The sequence below is a fragment of the Puma concolor genome, chromosome B2 (genome assembly GCF_028749965.1).
Source record: "Puma concolor isolate L17-30 chromosome B2, mPumCon1.1.hap2, whole genome shotgun sequence".
Taxonomy (NCBI): Eukaryota; Metazoa; Chordata; class Mammalia; order Carnivora; family Felidae; genus Puma; species Puma concolor.
Genome location: NC_141671.1, coordinates 14,527,189 through 14,553,113, shown reverse-complemented (window position 1 = coordinate 14,553,113; position 25,925 = coordinate 14,527,189). Strand labels below are relative to the sequence as shown.

At 48.2% G+C, this 25,925-nt stretch overlaps 1 long non-coding RNA gene and 1 other non-coding gene across 2 annotated transcripts; one reads left to right on the top strand and one right to left on the bottom strand.

Moving 5' to 3' along the window:
• Window positions 1–1,062: 1,062 nt before the first annotated feature.
• LOC147580747 (uncharacterized) lies at window positions 1,063–1,718 on the bottom strand. The gene is made up of 2 exons (XR_015250765.1): window positions 1,474–1,718; window positions 1,063–1,301 (listed from the first exon to the last, which is right to left on the bottom strand). It is a non-coding gene; the product is annotated as an uncharacterized LOC147580747 (long non-coding RNA).
• A 14,415-nt stretch (window positions 1,719–16,133) lies between these two features.
• Window positions 16,134–16,241, top strand: LOC112853808 (U6 spliceosomal RNA). Its single transcript, XR_003222935.2, has one exon. It is a non-coding gene; the product is annotated as a U6 spliceosomal RNA (small nuclear RNA).
• The last annotated feature ends 9,684 nt before the right edge of the window (window positions 16,242–25,925 follow it).

Here is a 25,925-nt window from a genome sequence, read left to right as displayed (position 1 = left end):
TGAAGCCTTCTCCAGCAAACACAGGTCCACAATTACCTGCTCCGTCTCTGAGCGTCTAAAGCACTCCAGGCTATACAAACATTTTAATGTTTAAGTATATTCTCGTTTTCTTATGTCTGTGAGGGCGTGTACCTTCCATTGTTCTTGACGGTTTGGGAGTTTCCTCAGGACGGTAACCGAGTCTTTGGTTTCGTATTCCCCATAGTACCCGGCACAGTGCTACATATTTTGAAGTGCTTAACTCATCCTACGTGGCAAAAGTTAAAACATAAATCAGATTTTTTGTTTCCAATATGGCCCAGTAAACTGAGGCTCTGGTGGTACCAAGCTGAACCAAATCTGGAGCCAAAACTGAGCAAAATCTAAACCCTTGGGGTAAGGGGTTTTATGTGCTTAAGAATCTCTTGTCACGGGACACCAAGTTCGGTGACAGTGGAGACAGTACCCAGCTTCACAGGGTGGCCTTGTTTAGTTATCCAAACCCAGAAATACAACACCTTGAAAGAGTGTGTCTGAATCAAGAATTCAGGCTTCGTTTGCCCAAGTGGAAAGTTGCATGTGGCCAAGCAAAGCTGACCTGATGAAAGCCAGTGTGTTCAGCTTCCTTTCAGATCGACAGCCATAAGTGCCACTCCATTTGACATGGCACCAGTCACACCTGTGTTCTGGGGCCAAGAACGGTGGCCAGCTCAGCACCTTCTGAAACACGGGTGGCTGAAATCCAAGGCAAACAAGACTGAACGGATGAATCACAGCGGTGAGAACCAAGCAGCTGCCATTGTAATCCAGGGAGCTTACCCACAATCCAGCGGGGCAGGGAGTAACCTATAATGTGCCGGGTGTAGGGCCAACTCAACCTTCAGACACAGGAAGTTGGGTCTCCCCTAATTGCTCACGTTAAGAAATTCTCTTGCCTCTTCTTGGTCTGAAAATGTCGTTAGCCCTCCTGAATTAGGGACCCAGGCCCCATCTTGGAAGTGGGGCGTGGCAATCCACACAGCCAACCAAACCCTCACAGACACAGTCTATACACAGATGACAACAGAAAGCCAACAACCAACATTCCCAGGCTCCTTTATTATGAGCTAAGCTCAGGGGAAGGCCGTAACTGCTTAGAATGTTCTATAAAGTTCTCAGGATAGTATTCTTAGAAAGTCAGCCCCCACAAGGTCCATCAGTTCAAAAGCCAGTCAGAATGGAAGTTAAGAGTTACGTTGAGATACCGTAGTCTCAGCAGCTTCTGAATTTTGTTACAGTGTTTATTTGTTATTTTCTTTCCTCCCCAGGGCTAGCAGTGGTCCCTGGGAGAAACGAGAGGAAAAATACAACTCACTTTTCAAAAGTACATCCCAAGCCCATGCACACCAGAGTGTTGACATTGTCAATCTTGCGTCCGCACCCCCCCCCCCCCGCCCGCCCCCATCACTTATCGTGGAGATAAGTGATGTATTCATTTTCCTACAAAGCCAGTACCCTTTTCAGGATCCTCCCTGATGCGTGAGAACAGCGCCACCTAGGCTTGGGGCATCTTAGTTAAGTCCTGAGAGTCTAGAACTTCAATTCATTCTTTCATTCAGTAAATATTTATCAAGCATTCAGTATGTGGGAGGCACGTGTTCTAAAGTCTGGAAGGTAGCAACCACTGAAGCAGGAAAAGTCTCTGTCCTCCCGGATCTTATATTCTGTCAAGACGAGATAGGCAGTTAACAAAGACACCTGTAAATACAATGACTATCGGAAGGTGACGGGTGCCGTGGGGAAGAACAGGGCAGATCAAAAAGGATAGGAATCGCCCAGGGGCGGGGAACGTGGACCATGCAGGACGGTCAGGGAAGGACTCTGAAGAGGTGATAGTTCAGAGAGACAGGCCCTAAGGAGGTGTGGAAAAAGCCACGCAGATTGTAGAGAGAGGTTTTCAGGAAAGGGGTCAGAAAGGGTGGGACCCTGAGGCCCGAGAAGGATTTCTGTGCTTGCAGAGTAGCAAGGGGCCAGAGGGGCTAGAAGAGAAGGAGAAAAGCAGAGCAAAGTGGGAGTTGCTGAGACAGGAGAGAGGGCAGGAAGCCAGCTCATAGAAGACCTGACAAGCCACTTTAAGGGTTTTGGCTTTGACTCAGCATATCAGTAGGGCCGGTGGGGAGACAGAAGCCACCCCAGTTATTTCAACAGAGCTAATTTAATATAAAGAAATGTTAATGAGGAATAAAGTCATTAACCGGGCGACTGAAAGGGTAAAAGAGATAGCAAATGCAGGAAGCTGTCTCCACACCTAGGGCTGGGGCAACCAAGGGTAAATTATTAACGTTCAGAAGCTCAGAAGAGGGTCCCATGAGGCTGGAGCTCAGACCGCTGAAGAAGGGACAGCGGCAGCTGGCTCCGGTGTCCCAGAGGGAGCACAATGAGACTGCTCTTGAGCTTGGGGAGCGGTTGCCAAATCGACTTAACTGTGGCTACAGGAAGGAGCCGCCACGGCCAGGGTCAGGCACTGGGGCCGCCGTGCCCCTCGAGGGCTGCGCTTGACCGGAAACCCACAGAAAACAAAACAGGAAACAGCGAGACCCCTCTCTTTCCCCGAGGGGGTGTGGCACCCCCCCCCTCCGGCGCCCCCTACTGGGCACAGGCAGACCCAGGAGAAAGGTGTTTTCCAGGGGCCCGGCTCCAGTCCCGGAAAATCCAGTATAGAAGCACGGGTTTAGAGCCGAGCAGCAATAACTTAGCAACTGACACCCTCTGAACAAGACAGGAGGACATCAGGGAATTTTGAGCAAGAGAGTGACATAAGCTGAGTCACTGTGGCGGCTGTGTTGAGAAAAGATGGCAGAAGGGCCACGGCAGCGGAGGCGGGAAGAAGTGGTTAGATTCTGGGTACCCTCAGCCCCACGGGATTTGCCGAGGATTTGCATGTGGGCTGTGAGAGAAAGAGGGCAGTCAAGGTGACTCCCACATCCTGGCCTCAATAACTCGAGCTCTGAGTGGAGCAAGACTGGTTCGAGGCGCCTGTGAGAAGGCCGCGTGACGACGCTGTGGGCAGTTGGGCGCCCGAGTCCGGAGCTTGGGAAGGGGTCTAAGTTAAGGCGTGCATGTGAGGCTCCCGTAGTGCAGGGAGGGATTTTTAAAGCCACCTGCTCGGATGAGATCGGCCCTGGCCATGTCGACGTGACTCACCACACACAGTGGCTGGGGATGGGATGTGGAGTCAGGATGTCGTAGACCTGAGTCCAACTCCACCAGCCCTGGGCCTTCCCGGGCAGCTGCTCTCCACTCCGCGCCTTGATTCCGCATCTGAGAAATGGGGATGATGAGAACCACACCGACTGCATTGGTCCCGTGCGAGGATTCGACGCGGTGAGACCAGGGAAGCTCCCAACCCGCGGGTTCTAAGCCGGAGAAGGGGGCAGCAGCCAAATGTGTCCCGCTCCGCGAGAAAACTAAGGACGAGGGAGGTCAAAAGGGGAACGTGAGTGCCTTCCGATGTTAAGTGGGGACGAGGGGGGGACCACGGTTTCCCCTCCCTCACGAATACCTGGCCAGGATGCAAAAGGAGATGCCAGACAACAACCATCCGAGAGAAACAAAGAGAAAAGACGGATTCACGAGAGGATGCTTACAAAAAAAGGCAATTCTCTCAAACATCAGAACTGAGCTTGTAGGGACAGAATCCTTGCCGCGGGACGAGCTACGGAGACAGCAGCGTGGGCCTGTCGTGAGCTGGGAGAGCTAGAGATGAGTCACGGTTAGGGCCGCCTCCCCACAACTCTCCACCCCCCCCCCCCCCCCCCCCCCCGCACACCAGTCACCATCCTCCTCTTAGTTGGTCACCCCTCACTGAGCATGCTCACAGGAGGCGAGCTGTTCCTTCCCCAGAGTTCAGACGCAGGGTTATGTAAGGTTGGGCCGCAGCCCTCGCCCGAGAGCTGAGACCAGCTGCCTGCACGGGGCACTCCCTTCCCAGGGGGTAGATCAGGTCAGGAAACCAAACCACAGATGGCAAGGCTCAGAGAGTCCAGCAGTGGAGGAAAACGAACTGACTCTCCTCCAATGGAGGTTACTTTCCTCCAATGGAGCAAAACAGCCCCCCCCCACCCCCCCCCCCAGGTCAGTGAGAAGGCCCTGTTCCACGAAGTTTCTCCAGGGTCCCCTTCATTTGGGATCAAGAGCTCATCACGTCGCTCAGCTTACAGCGGCCTTTTTCCACACGCATTCCCAACACTGACACAACGCGAAACGTTCTGCCGTCCAGGGATTATATTCCAAACAGCTGTTCCCGGATGCTAGGCAGGATCCATCGGAAACAGGGATCCTCGGCTTCAGCAGCGATTCTGCACGCACGCTCCGCTCCAGCACCGTGGGGCCCCTAACCCCCAGGCCTTCAGAATGGGACCCTCTGTGAGGTGGGGTCTTTAAAGAGGTTCGTTCAGGGAAAATGAGGTCATTAGGATGAGCCCGAATCCCACATGACTGGTATCCCTATACGAAGAAGGGATTAGGACACCGACACGTACAGAAGGCAGACCATCTGGGGACCCGGGGAGCAGCCTGCTGTGGAGAAACCCACCCTGCCCACACTTTGCTCTCTGACTTCCAGCCTCCAGAGCTGTGAGGCAATAAGTTTCTGTTGCCTGAGTCCCCCCCGCCCCGCCGTCTGTGGTAAATTTTGTTATGGCTGCCTTAGGAAACTAACCCACCGGTTGAAGCAGAATTTCTGGGAATGAGACCTAAACATCAGTATTTATGAAAGTTTTCCTAGAGTGTTGACTCTGTGTTGTAGAACTCACTCTTCTAGATTACAAATTCCCCTCAGTCTGCTAAGTCCAGGGCTGACTCTTAGATGGCTTCTCCAAGAATCGACCATGCATGATACTTAGGGTAACTTCCTTCCTTTCTCCCTCCCACCCTCCCTTCCTTTCCTTCTCCCTCTCTTCCTCCCTGCTTTCTTCCTCCCTCCCTCCTTCCTTCCTTCATTCCTTTCTTCTTTCCTTCCTGGACAACAGAAAAAACAGGACAAGCCACGGCCCTCATCTCAGCCTCCAGCTCGACAGACACAAAGTCAAGTCCCGCCTAACACCTTCTGTTAAAATCCGAACCACTGAGCAGTCCCTAAGCAAATCTTTAATAAAGCCAAGGACCTTGAAAAGGCTCTAATCTGATGAACGACTGACTCCAGGGGACAGACAGACCCTGCTGCAAAGGCTCACAGGGAAAACTGAAGGCAGTGCCTTCCCTCTCTGGGGCGTGCCCCTGTCAGGCAGAATCTTTTTGCTTCTTCTTCTTTAACTCGTGCCTCATTCAGCTTTTTAAGTGGCCCGTTGTCCACGGCAACCTCTTCCTAGGACCAAATGGCTACGACAAGTGCAGGAGGAAACCCACACACATCTATGGGAACGGCCAGGCCTCATTTTTCTGCTAATGGTCGGTTCGAGATAAGCCACGAGCGGTGACCTGGTCCCTGCACGTCTTTGAATAATGGTAGCAAGGTGGGCTTGAGAGTTTGCGAGCCTCCTCTCCTTCCCCGTGTCTCTGTTTCCCCACCTGTACCACGGACGTGGGAGATCCGGACATCTGAGCACCGCTCGGGTGGAGGTGAACAGGTGCAGCTTTAATCATCCTCCTTTTCAGCATCCGAACGTATCCACATATGTTTCCCCAGCCGCTTGCCGGCCATCCCCTCCCCCTCTTTTTTTATTCATCCCTGAAAGCTTCTATTATCCATCACTGCATGGGGTAAATTTTCAAATCAGCAGTCAGAGTTTTTAAGCTGCATGACTTCTATTACAGCCAAAGGAGGCAGGTGACCAACACCAATACGGTCTCAAAAATCCGCTCAGCAGCTTACCTTCTTGTGTTCATTCACTCGTTTTTCATGGCCTGTCTCCAGGCTGGTTTGAACAGAGCCTTCTCTGAGGAGGGGTCTGTCCTTCACAGATCCGGGGGGAAAGTCAGGGGACCCACTGAGGTGGAAGAGAGGAAGGAAGGCGAGCAGGCCTGCAGCGCGCTTTTCTTAGGGACGTGATCACGTTTACCGGAACCAGCGAGGCTAGGAAGGGTCACGTGTTAAGACGGGGTGTCTGAAGCTCTCTGTGCCATTCTAGCTTCCTCTTCCCAATCACGCAAGTGTCCCGGAACAATGCCTTCCACCCACTGGCCAGGCCATCGTTAGACAAAAAGCGGAGCCCTCTCGGCTCTGCCCCTGTCCACTGTGGGGGTGGCATCTCGGCCCCCTCTACTCTGGCCTCCTGGCTCTTCTTCGCGCTCAGCCGTTGGGACCAAACATGCATTCGCATTCGTCTGGTGTCTGAGGACGTCTTTGCATCCAGACACTGCCTTTAATGTGGCATCTAGAGGTTGAGTAAGACCTCCCGGTCCCTCGGAGATGTGGGCAAACTCTGGCTCACCCCATCCAATTCCAGGCCACCGAATGTCCAAAGTCTTTGCTGCGATTTCAGCTGCTGCTTCTGGTTCCCACACCTTCACGTACCATTTCTGGGCTGCGTCACACGGCGACCCTCCCACACCCCGTGTCCAACACCACTCCTGCAAAGCCGTTAATAGGGACTAGAGACAGGGGGACAGAGGGAGGATTCGCATCAGGCACGTATCCATGATACGTGCTCTTGAGTTCCTCTTGGCCACCCCCTAATCTGGAGGAGGGGGAATCCTCCTTTCCCTCCTCAGACCCAGCACCCAGCCTCTCGAGAGCTTCCCCCAGAAAGTTTAATCTTCTTCCCTCCATTGCGCAAAGATGTACAGACACAAGTGCCCCTCACCGACGTCTCCTCTTTCCGAGAAAGGCCCGTAGCCTTTCTCTGAAGAATGGGCTCACCTCAGGCGACGCTTCATGCAAAGCTCACGAACGTCTAGCAGCCTCCACCGCCTCATCTGACATGAGGAGCAGCCCCTGAGTCCAGCAAGAGTGGGCCGGTGGCCCCTGACGAGATGGGGCAGGACAAGGCAATGTCCACGTGGTGTGGAAACCAACCAGGCCCCCGGAGACCTTCTCTCGGGCCGGGTGATGAGAGTCAGACTCCGCCAAGGGCAGCGGCTGAAGCGGCCGGTGTAGCCGCAATGAATCTGAGAGACGTCACAGGAAGCAGCCGGCGAGCAGAACCCTGGGGGGCACAGGCCGAAGCAGGAATCGCGTAGTGTGAAACAGGAGGCAGGGGGTAGTGGCAGTTGACGCAGGGCAACAGAGAGGCTGTCCCACAAGGCCAGTCAAGGCCCTTGGGAACGAGAGGAAGCACCATGCTCCCCACATGGCCTCAGCAGGCCTCAGTGTTCCCTGCCTGCTTACTTAATCCCCGGGTGCGGGACAAACCCCCAACGCCTCAGAGGTTCGGAGGCCTTCTCTGCTCCGCGCTCACCAGGCCCCCCACCCCTTGCCCTTGGGGTCAGAGGTCCGTCTTCCTCAGATGCATAACCTGGCGTTCGCAGCCGCTAGCACAGAGGCGACCCCCAAGAGTGATTTCCTTCCAGCCCAGCCCTCTACATTATGCCCGGGACATTAGCCTGGTTTCCTTAATTCCTCATATGGCGTTACACAAAAATAAACACTATATAAAAATATATGCCCAACGGGTGCCTGGGTGGCTCAGTCGGTTAAGGGTCCGACTCTAGGTCTCGGCTCCGGTCATGATCTCACGGTTCGTGAGTTCGAGCCCCACGTTGGGCTCTGCACTGACAGGCGGGGGGGGGGGGGGGACCTGCGTGGGATTCTCTCTCTCCCTCTCCGCCCCTCCCCCACCTCAAAGCAAATAAATAAACTTAATATATGTTTATTAATATACGCCCGAGCATGAGACCTTCAACTTTCTGCTTCCAGGTTGACAAGCCAACTACAAGGGACAGTTGGAAACAGAACAACAACTGCCTGGGCCCGTGGAAAGAAAGCTGAGAAAGACCTTGAGGTAAAAACAAGAGCTGTGAGTTTACCTCTCCCGAGACCCAGGCAGCCATCCCGCCTCAGTGGCCCCAACCACAGAGCCATGGGACTATCGGGTGTTGATTCAGATCAACTGTGGAAGGGTCAAGCTTGAAAGTCCGCGAGTGAAGTACAAATGGCCCAGTTCTATTTCTACCATCGCGATTCTCCACACACAAAAAAATCTATGGACGAGGTGATTCTGTAACACTCAGAGAGCAAGAGAACCAATCAATGAAAGCTATGGAGTGAGGAAAAGAATCTGCAGGGGTGACCCTTTCTGCTGAGTGCAGACGATGCCTCAGGAAAAACATGGCAGCCTTTTCCTCCCATCAAAAATGGCTACCTATACCAAAAGGGCAGACTTTAGCTATTTTCTCCGATGGAGGCCTTTCTTCTCTGCTTTCTTGCTGAAAATTTCTGACTCGGTTAATAACCTATGTCTGAATATAGCTTATAGAGGTTCACTTTATGTGGCATTTAAATACATAATAATAATCTCACTGGAGTCTCCACCTCAGAAACTCATATTATGATGGGGGATTACAGTATACAGACCCCATCCTCTACCATCATCCACTTTCCCTACTCACCAGTAACTGGAGTGGTCTAATGGGTCTCCGTCCAGCGGAAAACAACCATATCCTCTGTGGGTAGCACAGGCACGACTTGTGACCGCAAGCCTCTAGGTTTCTTCTGACCTACTTCCCAACCCAGATGATGCTCACACCAATATGGCCCCATAAGCATGCCCACGGCCCAGATGCATACCTACCCATTTCTCTCCCACTCAGGAAAGGATATCAGAATTCAAGAACCTAAGAACAACACCCTTCTGGGGGCTCTTTCTGGAATGCGTTATAATGTATCAACAAAGTAAATTATTCAAACCTTTACTATTTCAACTCTTTTTAACACATTCCTTCTTACGTGCAGTGTGGACACCGTGGTTGAGAACACAGACTTCTCAGACACCCTAAGATGCCTACCATTAGAATTGTTGACATCAGACAAGTGAACACAAAGAATAACTGCTACTGTTAACTGACTCATAGAAGATTCCAGCACCTTGAAGGGAACCAAGACACCTCTGCCTTTCTTAAAATGCACTCACCAAATTTTCATAATGTCCAATGACAATAACAATTGTGTAATACCCAATAAAGGCCCTATTACCCTTTAAACAAAGGAAATGATAAAACATGACAAGTTTATCATCATTATGGATGATTACTATTTTGTGTTGTTTAATATACTTCCTAATTCCCTAAAAGTGAACATCTGCCATTTTTTAATAGGATATTGTTCAAAATATTATGTAAAAAACGTATTTTCAACACTAAGAGTGGAAAGTCATGGGATCTGAGGAGATTCTCCAGGGCACAGGCTAATCCCCATACAACATTTATTCAAGAACCTTCTTAGGGCAATGAGGAGAGGGGGACATTTTCTAAAATATCTCCAAAGGGAGAGGGGGAGAAAGGTAGATGGCTATCACATTTTTACTAAAAGTTTTCTCCTTTTGTTAATGCTTATTTATTTATTTTTGAGAGACAGAGAGAGAGAGAGAGAGAGGGAGACAGAGAGAGAGCGCATGAGTTGGGGAGAAGCAGAAAGAGAGGGAGACACAGAATTCAAAGCAGGCTCCAGGCTCCCAGCTGTCAGCACAGAGCCCGATGAGGGGCTCGAACTCACAAACCGTGAACCTGAACCGAAGTCAGATGCTCAACCGACTGAGAGGAGAAAAGCAGCTCCACACTGTCAGCACAGAGCCCAATGAGGGGCTCAAACTCACAAACCCTGAGATCATGACTTGAGCCAAAATCAAGAGTCAGATGTGGGGCGCCTGGGTGACTCAGTCAGTCAAGCGTCCGACTTCGACTCAGGGCATGATCTTGCAGTTCACGAGTTTGAGTCCCACATCTGGCTCTTTGCTGACAGCTCAGAGCCTGGAGCCTGCTTCAGATCTGTGTCTCTCTCTCTCTCTCTCTCTCTCTCTCTGCCCCTCCCCCACTCATGCTCTCTCTCTCTCTCTCTCTCTCTCTCTCTCTCTCTCTCTCTCTGTCTCTCTCTCTCTCTCTGTCTCTCTCTCTCTCTCTGTCTCTCTCTCTCTCTCTCTGTCTCTCTGTCTCTCTCAAAAATAAGTAAAAACATTTCAAAAAAAAATTTTTTTTAAAGTTCAGACGCTTAACTGACTGAGCCACCCAGGCCTCCCCTTTACTGAAAGATTTCTTGACTGCCTCCCATTGTGATAGAGATTATAACACCACTCCTACCTTCTCAACGAACAATTAGAAGACAACTCTTTCTAAGTGTCTGTGAGACATGACCTCTAGGATCTGTTGTATCAAATACACGTTATATCAAGTCACCTGTCCGCTAAGCTTCTATGAGTGAGAGACCTTAGTCTCTGGAAGAGGAGTGTCCCAGAAATCGAAATGAAAATGGATCAAAGGTGCATATCCCACTAACCAACACCAAAACTTACTTGATCACTGGGAAGACAAGGGCTTGGGCTTACTTCTTTCCACCTGTCTGGGCAGGTGAACCGAGATCAGGGGTTATGACGCTGAAAATCCAGAGGACCACCGGACACCTTTTCTATATAGCTCACCATGTCTCTAGCTGAAAAGCGTGAGCTTTGAGGTAGGGTGAGCAGAGAGGGGGGCGCATACCAGGGCTGTGGAGAGACCGTTACACAGGGGGTGGGTAGTCCCTGCAGGAAGAAGGACGCAAATCAAGAGGAAGAAAAAGAAAAGGGGTCCGGGAGGAGAGAGGTAAAAAAATGAAGCCAAGGTAGGCTAGCGTTCTTCACCACCAACATGGGGGAGACGATGGAGGTTTGCTCTTTTTTTTTTTTAACGTTTATTTATTTTTTGAGACAGAGAGAGACAGAGCATGAATGGGGGAGGGGCAGAGAGAGAGGGAGACACAGAATCGGAAGCAGGCTCCAGGCTCCGAGCTGTCAGCACAGAACCCCACGCGGGGCTCGAACTCGTGAACCACGAGATCACGACCTGAGCCAAAGTTGGACACTTAACCGACTGAGCCACCCAGGCACCCAGAGGTTTGCTCTTTGAGCTCATCAGGAGTGCAAGCGATAGTTCACGAATGTCAAAGGACAGGGGGAGACCCCCCGGGTGACCTTGGCTGTGCAACGAAAACACACCAGGGAAGCAGAGCGTGCAGATGTTTGTGCAACAGAGCTGGGGGGGGGGGGGGGCGGGCGGTGCCTCCATTATGCTTCCGGGTCTCAGTCCTGGCAAATGACCAATGTCTCTTTAATGTGAAAACAGCATCGGAGGCAATAGCAGAAGCCAAAACTCTGGTGACATTGATTTTGCACGTTCGTGGGGTTGCTTCTAAAGGGGAACTCCCACGGCAGCCGGACAGTTTCTTCACCTAAAACACCGCAATTGTGCAGCCCCACAGAGGCCAACGGGAACAAATCCATTCAGCCCTTTCGACAGCGTCACGTTGACACTTCAATTACCTGATAACCGCGGCAATGTGTTTCTAGCCGAGCAGGAAGAGTCCAAAAGAGCTTAACCTCTTTTCCCCTTCGGCTTCCTCAAAACTTCCACCTGCTTCCGTTCTTTCACGGCTCAATTTCCGTGGCCAGGTTGTGATCAGCGCAGGAAGGGAGTACCGAAGAAGGGTCCCGGACCTGGATTCAAATCCTGACTCTGCTGTTTACCGGCGGCGTGAACTTGGGCAAGTCGCCTAGATCCTATCAGCTTCGGTTGCCTTGCCTATAAAATAGCGGTTGCTATGGAAAATCAAATCAGGTGATACCTGTTTGGAAGGTGCTGCGATGGTTGTTGTAATGCCAACAGTAATAACTAAATAGGGATTCGGCTTACTCGAAAAACTAACGTGGAGGGGTGCCTGGGTGGCTCAGTCAGTTAAGCGTCCAACTCTTGGTTTCGGCTCAAGGTCACGGTCTCATTCAGGGTTTGTGAGTTCAAGCCCCCCGTTGGGCTCTGCGCTGACAGTGTGGAGCCCGCTTGGGATTCTCAGCCTCTCTCTCCCTCTCTCACTCATTCTCTTTCTCTCAAAACTAAATAAATAAACTTAAAAAAAAAAAAAGCTAATGTGAAAAGTACACTTCTTCTCACGAAAATGCTCTTGAGCACCTCATGAGCAGGTGGTAAGTAGCCAATCTGTCTTCAGTTTCACGTAAGGATATTCCGCTCCAATTATACCGAAAGCTTCTCAAGAGAAAATTAGCGTTTGACCTGATAACATCATCCTCTGATATAAGAAAAAACACACACACACAAATTTTGTGTATCTGGGCGATAATTCTGGGTGATTAATATGATGACAGTTTTTAGTTAATGATAAAGAAAAATATAATATAATATAATGATAAAGAAAAATATGCGACAGTCAACACCCCAAATTCACTTATAAAAGTTTTTTTTTGTTTCTTCAGTCTAAAGATGGCAGCAGAGAATATTGTAGATGGCTCTGGGCTCCAGATCTATACAGATTTCTACTAAACTAACGGGAGTCCCTTTACGGTATTGATTTGTGTGTCCCTCACTGGAATGGGAGTTCCTGTGACTACCACGTTAGCCTTCTATGGGCACCGCGTGCTGCTACATAGTGGGCTTAAGACGGATAAGCGGATGGTCAGTCCGCCTCCGCTAACAGGCCAAGCAAGACCCAATCTTAAAAAGAAAGCTATTCGGTAAGTTGACGTTATACTTGTATCGGTTAACACGAAGCTCGGCTGCCTCCATCGATACCCTAACAAAAAGGACTTAATCAAAACAGGTGTGTATTTCTCTTGCACACAGACGTCTAGAGGGACTCTGTCCACAGCTCCCATGTGCCTGCTCTACTGTGTGTGGCTTTCGTTCCCAAGTTTACATCTTGGTCCAAGACGGCTCTGAAGCTCCAGTCATTATCGCCACGACCCAGGGAACAGGAAGGTTAAGAGAACGGTAGGGGTGGGTATTTGGGGAACAAAATGGGGGGCCTGTGTCAGAGGATGCTATGTTCCTCTCAATATCGATCTCTCCACTTTTCAGTACCAGAACCCCAATTTTTATGCCAGTCTATTGCCACCCATAATAAATACTATATCCCCCCGCCCACCTTGCAGCTAAGTGTGAACAGGTGACTAGGTTTTAGACAATGAAACATAAGCAGAAATATTACGTAGAATTTCTGGGAAGTTCCTCCTCTTTAAAAGGAGCACAGGTGGGGCGCCTGGGTGGCGCAGTCGGTTAAGCGTCCGACTTCAGCCAGGTCACGATCTCGCGGTCCAGTGAGTTCGAGCCCCGCGTCGGGCTCTGGGCTGATGGCTCAGAGCCTGGAGCCTGTTTCCGATTCTGTGTCTCCCTCTCTCTCTGCCCCTCCCCCGTTCATGCTCTGTCTCTCTCTGTCCCAAAAATAAATAAACGTTGAAAAAAAAAATTAAAAAAAAAAAATAAATAAAAGGAGCACAGGTATGATGGCTGGAGCTCTAGCAACCACCTTGGATCATGAAGACCATAAAGACAAAAACTGCATCCTAAGAATGACAGACAAATGAACTAGAGGGAAACACTGTACCTGCAAACCTCATAGAGGAACCATACCAGCCCTGGACTGCCCACTCTGAACAGCTCTTATGCGACAGAGAAATTAACTTTTATCTTTTCTTATGCCACTGTTACATTGCTGGCCCCTATAAAACTGGATCTAGTCCTAAGCAGGACAGAACTGAAGTAGTGAATATTTTTCCCCCTCCTGTCTATTTATCAGTTGCCAGTAGTACTATTCTCCACCAACATGGCCGTTCCTGAACCTTCTTTCTCTGTCTCAACCTTGCTCACAGGGAGTAGCAAATAAAGGACACAAAGCCCATCACTTTTAGTTTTGCAAACTATGAACATTTGACAACAAAAGGAGATAAAACATGAGCCATCCATAATTCCCTGCCCAGCTATGGTGAAATTAAAAAGTTAAGAGAATCCCCCTCTAAAATCCCAGAAGCACTTCTGTCGCTGCTCGACATCTATGGCCGTGTTCCCAGCGTGTACTAGGTGAGACAACATGTCGTTAGGTAAATGGTGCCTCATTCACTTACGTACTTAAAAATAATAAATGCAGCAGAAAAGAAATAGTTATTGTTCTATATCAAACAGGCAGATCGAGACCTCTTTCCCATTTGGCCTGAAACTTAGCTGAGCAAGATTACCCCATTTTCCTTCTTACAAATCCCTACATATATATGTGTGTGTGTGTGTGTGTGTGTGTGTATAAAAGGTTCGAGCCACATACATTATCAAAGCAACTTTACAAATGAGCTGTTGCCAACACACCCATGAATACTAAAAATATTTTCCTGGCTAAAAGTTGTCTTCTGTAAGATTGTATTACCACTTGGCCTCTTCCGATAGCCTCAATTCTTATTATATTTCATTTCTCTTGAAATGAGTTCATGGTACCCCCCCAAAATAAAATCAAGTCTTTCGCAAATCGACACCCACGGAGAGATCAAGATTAGTAAGTGGATGAAGAGGGCGTGTGGGCAGCGTCTTGGAACCTCTCTGCAAGGTGGTAGCTGGATGCCAATGATCACGACAGACCCCGTGACCCGGAAGAAAAGATCGGTGGACAAAGCCTACTTTGAAGACCTGGGCTCCTGTCCCAGCTCCCATTTCAACACGTAGTGTAAATTTGGACAAGCGTCTTAGTCTCTCTGGCCTCCTTTCTGTTAATTGGGAATAAGACCAACTTTAAATCACTGGGGTGAGGTTCAACACTATACGAAAGCAGTTTATAATGGCAAAGGGTCGCGTAAACGTACTGTCTGCATGTTTGTATGAAATAGTAGTGTTTGGGTTCTGAGTAATAGAAGCTAAACTGTGGACTTTAAGTATTTGTGTGTATGTATGTATGTGCCTCAAGGATACAGAACATTCTGGAAGAAAAGGAAATGAACTGTTAAACAATGGTTACCTTTTGGGATAGGGTAAATATTTTTTTCACTTTAAACATGGTCAGTGGTGGCTGTATATTAGTTTTAAAATTAAGAAAAAATGTGTACTGTGACTAAAGTTCTTTCCACGATGAAAAAGGAGGAGGCCAAAGCTAACGGATTTGAAAGGAGTAGGATATTCTTGTAGCAATAACCATGAGTCCCCTAAATCAGTCCCGAAGGCCCTTACCCTGATGACCCACAAACTGCGTCCTTCAAATGGATACTAATGCTAGGCTGGCCCTAGCAATGAAGCATCAAGATTTAGAACACAGAAATACTTAAAATTGCTTCAATATTCAATACATGGGTGTTTCCCGCATTAAGAGCCAGCTAGCACCTCTGTTTCTAAGGAGTACCTTTTTCATTCAAATAGCACCCTTGTCCCCACAATCGACCAGGCAAAAAAGTGTGTGGGTTCCACAATTATCTTATCTCCCGTCATTTCCCTTCCTCTTCTTTACCATCCGTCCTATAATTATTCTAAGTCTTATACCTAAAGCCTGAAAAAAGATTTGGAGGCGATAGGGCGAACAAGTGTTAGGTCTCCAAACACCTGGCAGTCAAGAACCTCCTTGCCTCCCCCCCCAGATGAAAGCACACATTATTTGTCTTTGGGCAAATCTCACTCTCTTCATTGGCGTCTCCAAATACCCACCATGACTGCCTTGTCTCCAGCCCACCTGCCTCACTGGGACTAAATTCTCTAGACAGGCCCACGTAGAGTCCTGACCTCCATCCTGACATGGCCACCGCCTCAATCCACACACCAGGCTCCTACCAATGCCATCTGGGAGGCTAGTCAGGAGGAAACAGTCCAGGTGAAAAGGACGCCAGAATGGTGGGGCCATTATGAAAACTAGTATGATGGTTTCTCAGAAAAATTAAAGATAGGGGGCGCCTGGGTGGCTCAGTCGGTCAAGCGTCCGACTTCAGCTCAGGTCATGATCCTGTGGTCTGTGGGTTCCAGCCCCACACGGGGCTCTGTGCTGACAGCTCAGAGCCTGGAGCCTGTTTTGGATTCTGTGTCTTTCTCTCTCTCTGCCCCTCCCCCGCTCACATTCTGTCTTTCAAAAATGAATCAGTGGGGAAAAAAAATTTTTTTTAATTAAAGATAGAACTCCCATGGGATCTAATACTGTTCACAACAGCCAAAAGGCAGAAGTGACTCAAATGTCCGTTGACAGATGAACAGATCAACAAACTGTGGTACACACATTATTACTCAACATATACAATAATTATGTGCCAGCTTCGGCAGCACATATACTAAATTTGGAACAACACAAGAGAAGATCAGCATGGCCCCTGTGCAAGGATGACACGCAAATTCGTGAAACGTTCCATATTTTCATATACACAATAGAATACTACTTGGCAATGAGAAAGGATGAAATCTGGCCTTTTGTAGCAACGTGCATGGAACTGGAGAGTGTGATGCTAAGTGAAATAAGCCATACAGAGAAAGACAGATACCATATGTTTTCACTCTTAGGTGGATCCTGAGAAACTTAACAGAAGACCCTGGGGGAGGGGAAGGAAAAAAAAAAACTTAGAGAGGGAGGGAGGCAAACCATAAGAGACTCTTAAAAACTGGGAATAAACTGAGGGTTGATGGGGGGGTGGGAAGGAGGGGAAGGTGGGTGAGGGGCATTGAGGAGGGCACCTGTCGGGATGAGCACTGGGTGTTGTATGGAAACCAATTGGACAATAAATTTCATATTAAAAAAATAATAAAATAATATATATGTACAATATTATCTAGGCTTAGAAAGCAAGAAAATTCTGACACGGGCTACGATATGGATGAAACCTCAGGACACGATGCCTGGTGAAATAAGCCAGTCACAAAAACACAAATACTAAAGAATTCCACTTACATGAAGTCGTTAGAGCAGTAAAATTCCTAGAGACAGAAAGTTGAATGGTGTTTCCCAGGGGCTGGGGGGAAAGAAGAAGGGAGTGTTATTGTTTCATGGGAACAGGGTTTCAATTTGCAAGAGGAAAAGAGTTCCGGAGAACGGTTGCACACCTAACTGGCTAAGATGGCCAGTTTTATAGCGTGTCTGTCTTTACCGTAACGTTTTAAAAAGGGAAGCCAACGCTTTGAGCAGTGGCGGCAAAGCAGCCAAAGAGGTTTATCCGGGACACGATTGGTGCTAATTAAAAAGCGACGCCAAAATCTCCTATGTCCTCCCCTGCAACCAAAAGCATCACACACGCCAGCCCACCTGGACCTCCTAAAGTCCAGCCTTAGAAGGCCGGCCTGGGTCGTGTTAAAACCCTGCCATGAGCAAATCCCTTCCAGCTAACGGGAAACTTTCCATCTCTGCATTGCTGTAGCCCCGTCATCAAGACTAAATCTCAGTCCCAAACTGTGCTGCAGAAGAATGGTTTTACATGTAATGGGGTTACCACATAGGGAGAAATTCAAAAAAGCTTCCAGCTGTAGTAATATTATTTCTTGATCTGGGTGGTGGTTACATAAGTATGTTTACTCTGCGATAATTCATCGAGCTATACAATTAGGATTTGTGCACTTTTCTGAATGTCAATTAGGCTTTGATTTTTTTTTTTAAGTTATTGAAAATTTTTCCAGCCCTGCTTTGTTATTGCTTCGTTCGTTTGTACAGTCGTTGGCCTCTCACAAGATGATGAGTTCCCGAAAGCCTCGGAGAGCCTAGCGGAGTGCTAGGCTTTTGTTACAAGCTTCATATTTGCCTAGTGACTTCATGGAAGTGTGGAGATCCAGGGGTTATCAGAGGGAAGAAGGTAGTGGGATCGTTTTCTGAAATCCTTTGACATCAGTAAAACGAAAGCTTCCTGACCCCAAAGCTGGAGCTCGAGAATACAGCCACGGCAATCGGCACAGGCTTATAGAGCAAACTCAGCTGTGCTCATGATAACCCACACTCTGGGAAGGTAACAATTTTGATATTAAACATAGATAGATAGATAGATAGATAGATAGAAGATAGACAGACAGATGATAGAGATATATATTAAGAAATTTTTTAAATATGTATGTACATATATGTACATACATGTACACACACACACAAACACACCCCCCCCCAAAAGTGTCAATAAAGCCTAAATCCAGCTTCCCCACAAGAAGAATTAAGACGATGGGGTGAAAACTAGAGCCTATATTGAAAAACGGCTTAAACCAAAATAGATTTGCACGTGGCAAGCTCTGTTGACAAGGTCTATGATGGCGGATTCTTAAGGAAAGTCAAAATTTCAGCCAAAGCTCCTTGGTCTTGAAAATGCTGAGGATTACCAATACTCAACCAATATTACTCAACCAATACCAAGAAGTAGAGGGTTGACCCTGAAGGAGAAGGGCTAGAAACAAGGTACCTCCACGGGGGTGAGGTAGAGCCCCCCCGCAAACCACTGATAGGAGGTGCTCAGTTTGACACCTTTTGCCGGAGAAGACCTTCCAACCTGTATTACTCAACCGTAATACAATCTCACGCACCGGGATGTGGGGAGCGGGTGCTGTTTGCACTTCAGCTATTTGTACGCAGGCCCAGGAAGAGTCCCACTTGGCAGAGCTGGGCCAGCAGCACGTACAGCGTAGACCAGCCCCCCCCCCCCCCCCCACAAAGGAGCTGGAAGCCTCCCGTGCTCCACGGTTGCCCTCTGTCCATGGGCAGAGAGGGCAGCACGGACCAGAGGGAAGCCAGGGGAGGGTTTGGTGCCAGGGAGATGACTGAGGTCCGACGCCAACGCCACACTTGTGTGGGACCCGTGAGATGAACAGAACTGGAGGCAAACGGCGTTCTAGTCATGACACAGAGAAGCCCTTCCGCTCCCGACAATCATTAGAGAAAATGTAAACGCAGCGTGTGGGTCAGTTTCAGATGGGGGAACCAAGAAGCCCTCAGTTCTCTTTCTCCCCCCCCCCCTTTCCGGTTTTCTCTTGTTTGACAAATCAAACGGAATCCCAAAGGAAAAGCACGGGAGGAGGGAACAGTCTTCCTTCTCCAGGCAGATTTATGGCATTCTGGATGCAGCTTGCATCCGTCAGGCCAAAATGGTTAGGGTGGGCTAATCCAGTAGAATTACAGCTTCCTATAATGGGGAAAGTTAAATAGACAAGCTCGCCTACCCCGAGGAGAACGAAGCAGAGGTCAGTGCTTGCTGGCTTTGAACATGAATGGCCCCTTCCCCTCCGTCCCCTTTCACATGTGGCCCGGCAACAGTAGCAGACAGATGCGACACAAAGACAGACACACCTGATTAACCATGAATACAACAGCTGTCGCTTCCCCACCGCCGCCACTATCCACAGCCTGGCTCTTTCCGCTCACTTTTTTCCCTTTCTTTCAGCTAGCGCGAGGAAATTAAACCCACCATTAAAACCCAAGTTAGTGGGAGGGTGTCAGCAGCCAGGCCTTTGTCTCTGTGCTCACAGCCTTGTAATAGGTACCTTCTGATTCATCCTTTCATGTGAGGAAGAGTTGCGGACTACTGCCGAGGGCCCAGTCAACTCAAAACCTGAGACCCCGAGAAAGGCCAGCGGTGGGTGAGGCAAGATGGCACCGACTCAGATGGGGAAGGAGAAAGTAGACAGAGCAGCACATTGGGTGTGCACCTGAGAGTTTCCCCCTCTTCCCCTCCCTCCTCCTGTTCATTCTCTGGCCTCCGGTCAACCAGAATTCCCTGCTGCTAAAAACACCCACCCTTAAAACAAACTGGCAGTCATGAATCCACTGACGGGAAGTGGAACTCAAGGCAGCATTGTCTCCCTGTGAGAACTTATTTATTTTTGCCCCATTTGGAGCTCGCCTTCACAAAGAAGAATGAGGGCAAGTGTTGTTTTTCGGGTTTTGTTGTCCTCTCTTAAGTAGCCAAATCCTTGAGTTCAATTTAACTTCCCAGACCTTGAGCGTCAAGTGCAGGGGGGAAATGTGAGCGTTGAAATGCAAATAACTTCGAACGAGGTAAATAAAGGGTAATGGGATTGTGCCAAGCCTCCAGAAACCTACAGAATGGGTAATTGGAGCCCTAAGTGTGAACTCTGATTTTTCTTTGGGGGGGGGGGTTCTTTGTCCCGCGCCCCCCCCCCCCGCCATTTTGGTCAATTTGAGTTAATCATTTGACCCCTGTAAGCCTGCATTTCTATTTGCTCAAAACGGCTCTCTTGGTTGTCAAAAAGTCTCTTAAGTAGTGACCAAGAGAGACTAATAAAAACGATCAGAAATCACCCAGCCAACATGAAGCCTTCTAACATAATAAGGGGTTGATAACTGAGCGATTTAAGTCAATCTCACAAAAATTCAACAAATACCCCTTACTTCCGCAAGAGTGGAAGAGTAACGGAATAATTCAAACCTGTCATCCGAAGGCTGTTTCTAATGAAGCTTCAGCTCGACGGTATACCTCTGGCTTCCACCAAGACCTCATGGACATATCTCCATCAAGATAATTAAAAAGAAGTCTAACTGAAATGCCTAGAAGGTTTTGTTTCAGACAGCATAGTAGAAGTCCCAAGAGCCTCGTTTGTGTAGGACATTGGGATTTGTTCCAGAACACAAAGGTAGCCTGCCACAGTTGGTAATTTTAGACTCCTCTTTCATCCACTTGATGAATAGCCATATTCACTCTCAAATCAACCTAGGGGTCCCGCCTCAGAGCGATGCGAAAAGACCTCCCTCATTTTGCCATGCAAACCTTCTCCACAATTCTTACAGCATCCAAGTGTCTCTTTTTCTTGCTTCACAGAACCCACAGTTTAAGCAGAGTAAGCCTGTCTGTTTTCAATTCTTAACTTTTCACACATGGCAAACGAGTAGAACTTTTGAACACTGCGATCATCTGGCTGATGAGCAAGCTGTTTTCCATTTCTGGCAACAAATACTTCTGGCTTATCTTGACGGGAGGAAAAGGGATGAAAATACACTTTGGTTGGATATCGTTGATAACATTTGTCATCGCTGCAGCTCAAAAAATAAATAAATAAAATAAAATCGCTTAGAAGAAGTCTCCCTCGGTGTTGCAGAAAATGGCAAAAGATGGGGCACCACCACGGAGATGCCAGTTAAATTGAATTCATAAATGAATTCCATGTCCTTTCCATGATAAATGCAACGTAGCATCATGAAGCGTAATGAGGGCTGGACTAGACAGGAATAAGGGTCTTTGCGTCCTGGGGTCTGGAGTGCTATTGTTGGACACAGTACCTTTAAAGGCTTGCTTCACATGTCTGAACCTGTCCCCCTCCATATAAGTCTGCTGGGGCTGCTGTAACAGAGCAGCGTGGTCCGGGGGGGGCCTTCAACAACACAAATGTGTTGTCTCATGGTTCTGAAGGCTAAAAGTCTATGATCGAGGTGTTGGCAGGCTCCGTTTCTCCTGAGGCCCCTCTTGGCTTGCGGATGCCCATCTTCTCCGTGTGACCTCACGTGGCTTCCCTCTGCGTGTCTGGGTCCTAATCTCCTTTTGTAAGGACGCCAGTCATATTGAATTAGGGCCAACCCTACTGACTGTATTTTAAATTAACTACCTCTTTAAAGACCCTCATTCTAAATACAGGCCCATTCCGAGGTATTGGGGGTTAAGGCTTCAACATACAAATTTGGGGGGAAACATGCTTCAGCCCATAATACCCCCTGAGGGACCCATTTGACTAAATTAGCTTAGATCTATCTCAGTTCTAGCACATTCTGCGCCTGTGGCCTGGGTCCATAAACAAAGTGCGTCCATCTTGCCATGATGCACTCACGACAAACATGAAGGAAACAAAGTGGACGGACACATCATTTGAAAGCAGGAAAGTCAATCTCACGGATTCCAGGGGCCATGGCCATGATGATGCCACCTCTGAAAAGAATCAGAAAGACCGAGAAACAGGATTGCTTCCCCTTTCAGTGAAGCGCGTTTCATGCCTGCGTACTCTCACCCCCATTGACCAATGCCCTTAATAAAAGGTATTTTGCCCCCATCTAACATTTAGAAATGGCAAAAAGCAAAGGAATGAATCAGCAAACAGGCAGAACACTCTTCCTATGACTCTTACCTGAGCAAAAACATTACTTCCTGAAAGAGTAGAAAGAGAGAAAGTGGCAGGAATGACTAACAAAGGTGACAAGCTGACGCAAAGAAGCCCAGGACAGCACGAACGTTCGAAACAGGCAAGGTTGTGTGCTGAAATGCAGGTGGGTGGACACATTCCCTCTGGGAAATAAGGCTTGGGTGGGGGATTGCGAATAAAAGGCTTCCAAAAAAAGACATGTGTGTGTAATTTACTTAATAGTTCCACCAACGTGCAGCAGTGGGTTGGGTATGATGATTCTAAACACCCTGTGACACATGTTTACAAAGGAACTGGGTGACTCTATTTTAAATGACACCTTCTTATTCATCACCCCCTCTGAACGGCCTGTTTGCAGCACTGCTAATCACCGGGGTTCTTCTGGAAGCAGCACTGTTTAGTCATGAGCCCTGTGCTGGCAGTAGCTGGGACATGACAGGAAGGACAACAGCTCATGACTACAAAGATCCATGGGGGGGGAGGGGGGGTAGCTCCGCATGATGGCGAATGTTACGGGGTGACTTACATCTCCCAAAAAGATATGTTGAAATTCTAGCCCCTAACACCTCAGAATGAGACCTTATTTGGAAGTAAGGTCATCACAGATTTAATTAGTTACGATGAGAATACTGCTGTAGGGTGGGCCCTCAATCCAATATGACTAGTATCTTTGTAAGAAGAGGAAGATTTGGACACAGAAATAGAGACACAGGAAGAACGTCACGTGATGACAGAAACAGATTGTAGTGACAATCTCTCCAAGCCAAGGAACTCCAAGCGTTGCTGACAAAGGACAGAAGCTAAGAGAGGCAAGGAAGGAATCTCTCCCGCAGGTTTCAGAGGGAGTGTGGCCCTGCTGACACCTTGATGTCAGATCCCCAAGCCTCCAGCACTGTGAGAATCGGTTCCTGTTGTTTAAGGCATCCCGTCTGTGGTACTTTGTTACACGGCAGATCCAGGCCGTGACGCGCCTTGTGGTCAACCCCACAGGCTTCCCGCCAGGTGTTCTGCTCCATGACTTCTCTTTTTCCTTAAGTTGATTGATTTGTTTTGAGAGAGAGAAGGAAAGAGAAAGTTCCAAGCGGGCTCCACCCTGTCGGCTCAGCACCCATGCGGGTCTCGATCCCACGAACCGTGAGCTGATTACCAAGAGTTGGATGCTTAACCGACTGGGCCACCCAGGGGCCCCTCCATGACTTCTAAAATGATACACTCTTCCAAAGGTCTTCACTTTCAGGGATTTGGCCTTTTTTCTGATTCTGAAAAACCCATACAAGACCCTTGTTGGCCTTCCTGCCCCTCACCCCAACATGTTGCCCAAAAACTCAGCAGATCAGAGACTGACCCTCTACCCGTTCAGTGGTGACTTCATCTATAATTTTACCTTTTCCCCGACCAGCGTGACTGCGGACAGGTCTCTAGGTCTCTGTCTCTTCATTAGAAGATGAAGGGCTTGAGCTACAGTAATTTCTAGCCTGAAACATTGGAGCCCACAACCCTTCTTTTTTCTTCATTAACGTTTCAGACGCCAAGATGATGAGTACGAAAGGGAGGAAAGCTGTAGTACATTTTCTGTGTCTAAGATCTTGTTACAAAAATTAAATGGAAAATATTTGTTGAATAAACTTCAGCAAGTACCAAGAGGAAAGATAAAGGATATCAATTCAAAGGAAATATTTCAAACCATAGTCAGAGCAATCAATTAATCAATCAGCCAATATTTACTGACACCCTACTGAGAGACTGAATAGACAAATGGTCAGTGGCCAGGTCATATATAAAACTAGACTTCTGACCTACAAGCTGCAGCGAACAACCCAGGCGCACAACCCAGTTTCGATAGGAACCAGCCCAGGAAGCCAGCCTGATAAAAGTCAGACTTGTAGGAAGTCACATTACTATCTCCAGCAACAATCCAGGAAGCCCAACATTAACCCCTGTAACAACTGGCCCAGAGTCTCCAGGATTTAATTAACAGCTGAAAGTTTTTCTAAGTTTTATTTCCACATCCAACTTTGACCCACCAGAGAAAGCCGAGTACGGACCCCTAACCAATTCCGTGGGACACTTGCTTCTAGTTAGCCCATCACCAGCTTCCTCATACCAACAGTCTCCAATCAAGGCATACCTGAAGCCTTCCCCTTTTTCCACTATAAATCTCTCCCCCTCCTCCTCCTGCCTTTAAGTCTTTGCCAAAACATAAGTTATGGCAGCTGACTATAGCAGGTTCTGAAAAATAACCTTTTCTTGTTCTTACTTGGTCGGTCTTCATTTGTTTCCTTACCACCAAACACGAGTAACTTCTACGCTAGGTTCTTGGAGGCTAGGAAAAAAAGTACGAGGAGGTATAAGACAGGGTCCTGATACTCAATAAACTTAAAATCTACAGGATTTGAGATAAAATGCACAAAGATCAAAAATAAGTACCACAACAACGAAGCAAGTGATAAAACCAGTCAGGAATAAAAAGCTTCACGTGCAATTCCAGGCAATGGGTATAGAAGTTTATAGGCGAGGGATGACTTTTGGCCAGGGAGGTCAGAAACGAACTGGATTTCAGCACACAGAAGAACATAATTCTAGTCATTCCTGAGATTCCCCTCTTCACACGGTCATTTAAATTTGAAAGTTTGTGGGAACCAAAAGGAGCCCTGGCAGAAAACGTATTTGTTCCATGACTACTTTCACTGTCACTTGAAGACAGCGTGATTTCTTGGGAAGGTCCCTCCTTTCTCTTCACGAGCCCCAAGTGAGTCAGAATGTTCCCTGAGTCATTCAGACTGTAGACAAGACACCCTTGCCCAATTAGCCTCTCAGTTAAGTTCATCTGCGTTCGTATTCCCAGCCCTCTCCCTCAAATTCTTGGCTACCCACCAAGAGTAGATCTTTATTCACACCAGGCCATTGCTGGAGGCCAAGCAGGGAGCCCTCCCTGACGCCGGGGTTTTAGGGCACAATAAATAGTACCCCCTTCCCTGCCCAATTTCTAAACCAATTAAGAGGCATAAGAATTAGACCGTTAGAGGTAAAAATATCACTATTTTTTAAAAGGACAAAGTCTTGGCTGAAGACTGTGATTTCAGGTCTATAGGCTTGTTAATATGGTACCACTGAAGTCACGTAGCAGGTACCTGGCAGTGCTGGACGACAGAAAACTGCCACATTGGTCGCTGCCCCTTAGAACTTCAGATTTGAAGAAGCAGAGAATGTTCACTTTCCCCAGGCAGTTCTCAGAAAGAGAAGAGAAGGTGAGGCATGCACGTTCAGGGACTCCGTCCAGACTGACCACTCTCCTCTTCCTCCAATGCAGTGGCAGAGAGGATGGAAAGAGCCCAAGGGACTTACTCAATGGAAGCATGTCCCCATGGAAACAATAGGAGTTGGAACAAATGTTCCCGTATAACACCCACCCCAGGCGGAGCTTAGTCTCCTCAGGATTGAGGTCGGTGGTTCGGGTTTTGGAGATTGTTGTGTTCATCTTCCAATCAGTTTTCTAGGTGTGTAGGATGGTTTAGTGTTGGTCTGGCTGCGTTTCATGGACGCGAGACACACGAAAAGCTTCCATGCTCTTCCACCATCCTCAGGGTCGAGGTCTGGAACATACACACACACACACACACAAACGCACACACACGCGCACCCACAAACATACGCTCTCACACATGACTGCCAATACCAGGGTCATGCCTTGTAGCTCTAAGATTTATGATAAATTTAAAGTCTGAGGGAAACAAACGCACTCATGGAAAAATTTCCCCAGTGAGGGATTGCCCTCAGCATGAGAAAATAGTGACACCTTTCTTGAAAAATGGAATAAATGTGGAGCAGCCTTCTGTCACCACACAGAACTGTTTCAGCGCTAGGGAGTTCATCCAAGAGAGGACCCATGAAAGTGAAACAGAAGGGCAGGAGGAAGGGTAAGGAAGGTCCCTAAACCTGTGAGCCAAAGGGCTGCGTGTTACTGACTCAATTTGGACAACACATAGCCAGGGGCT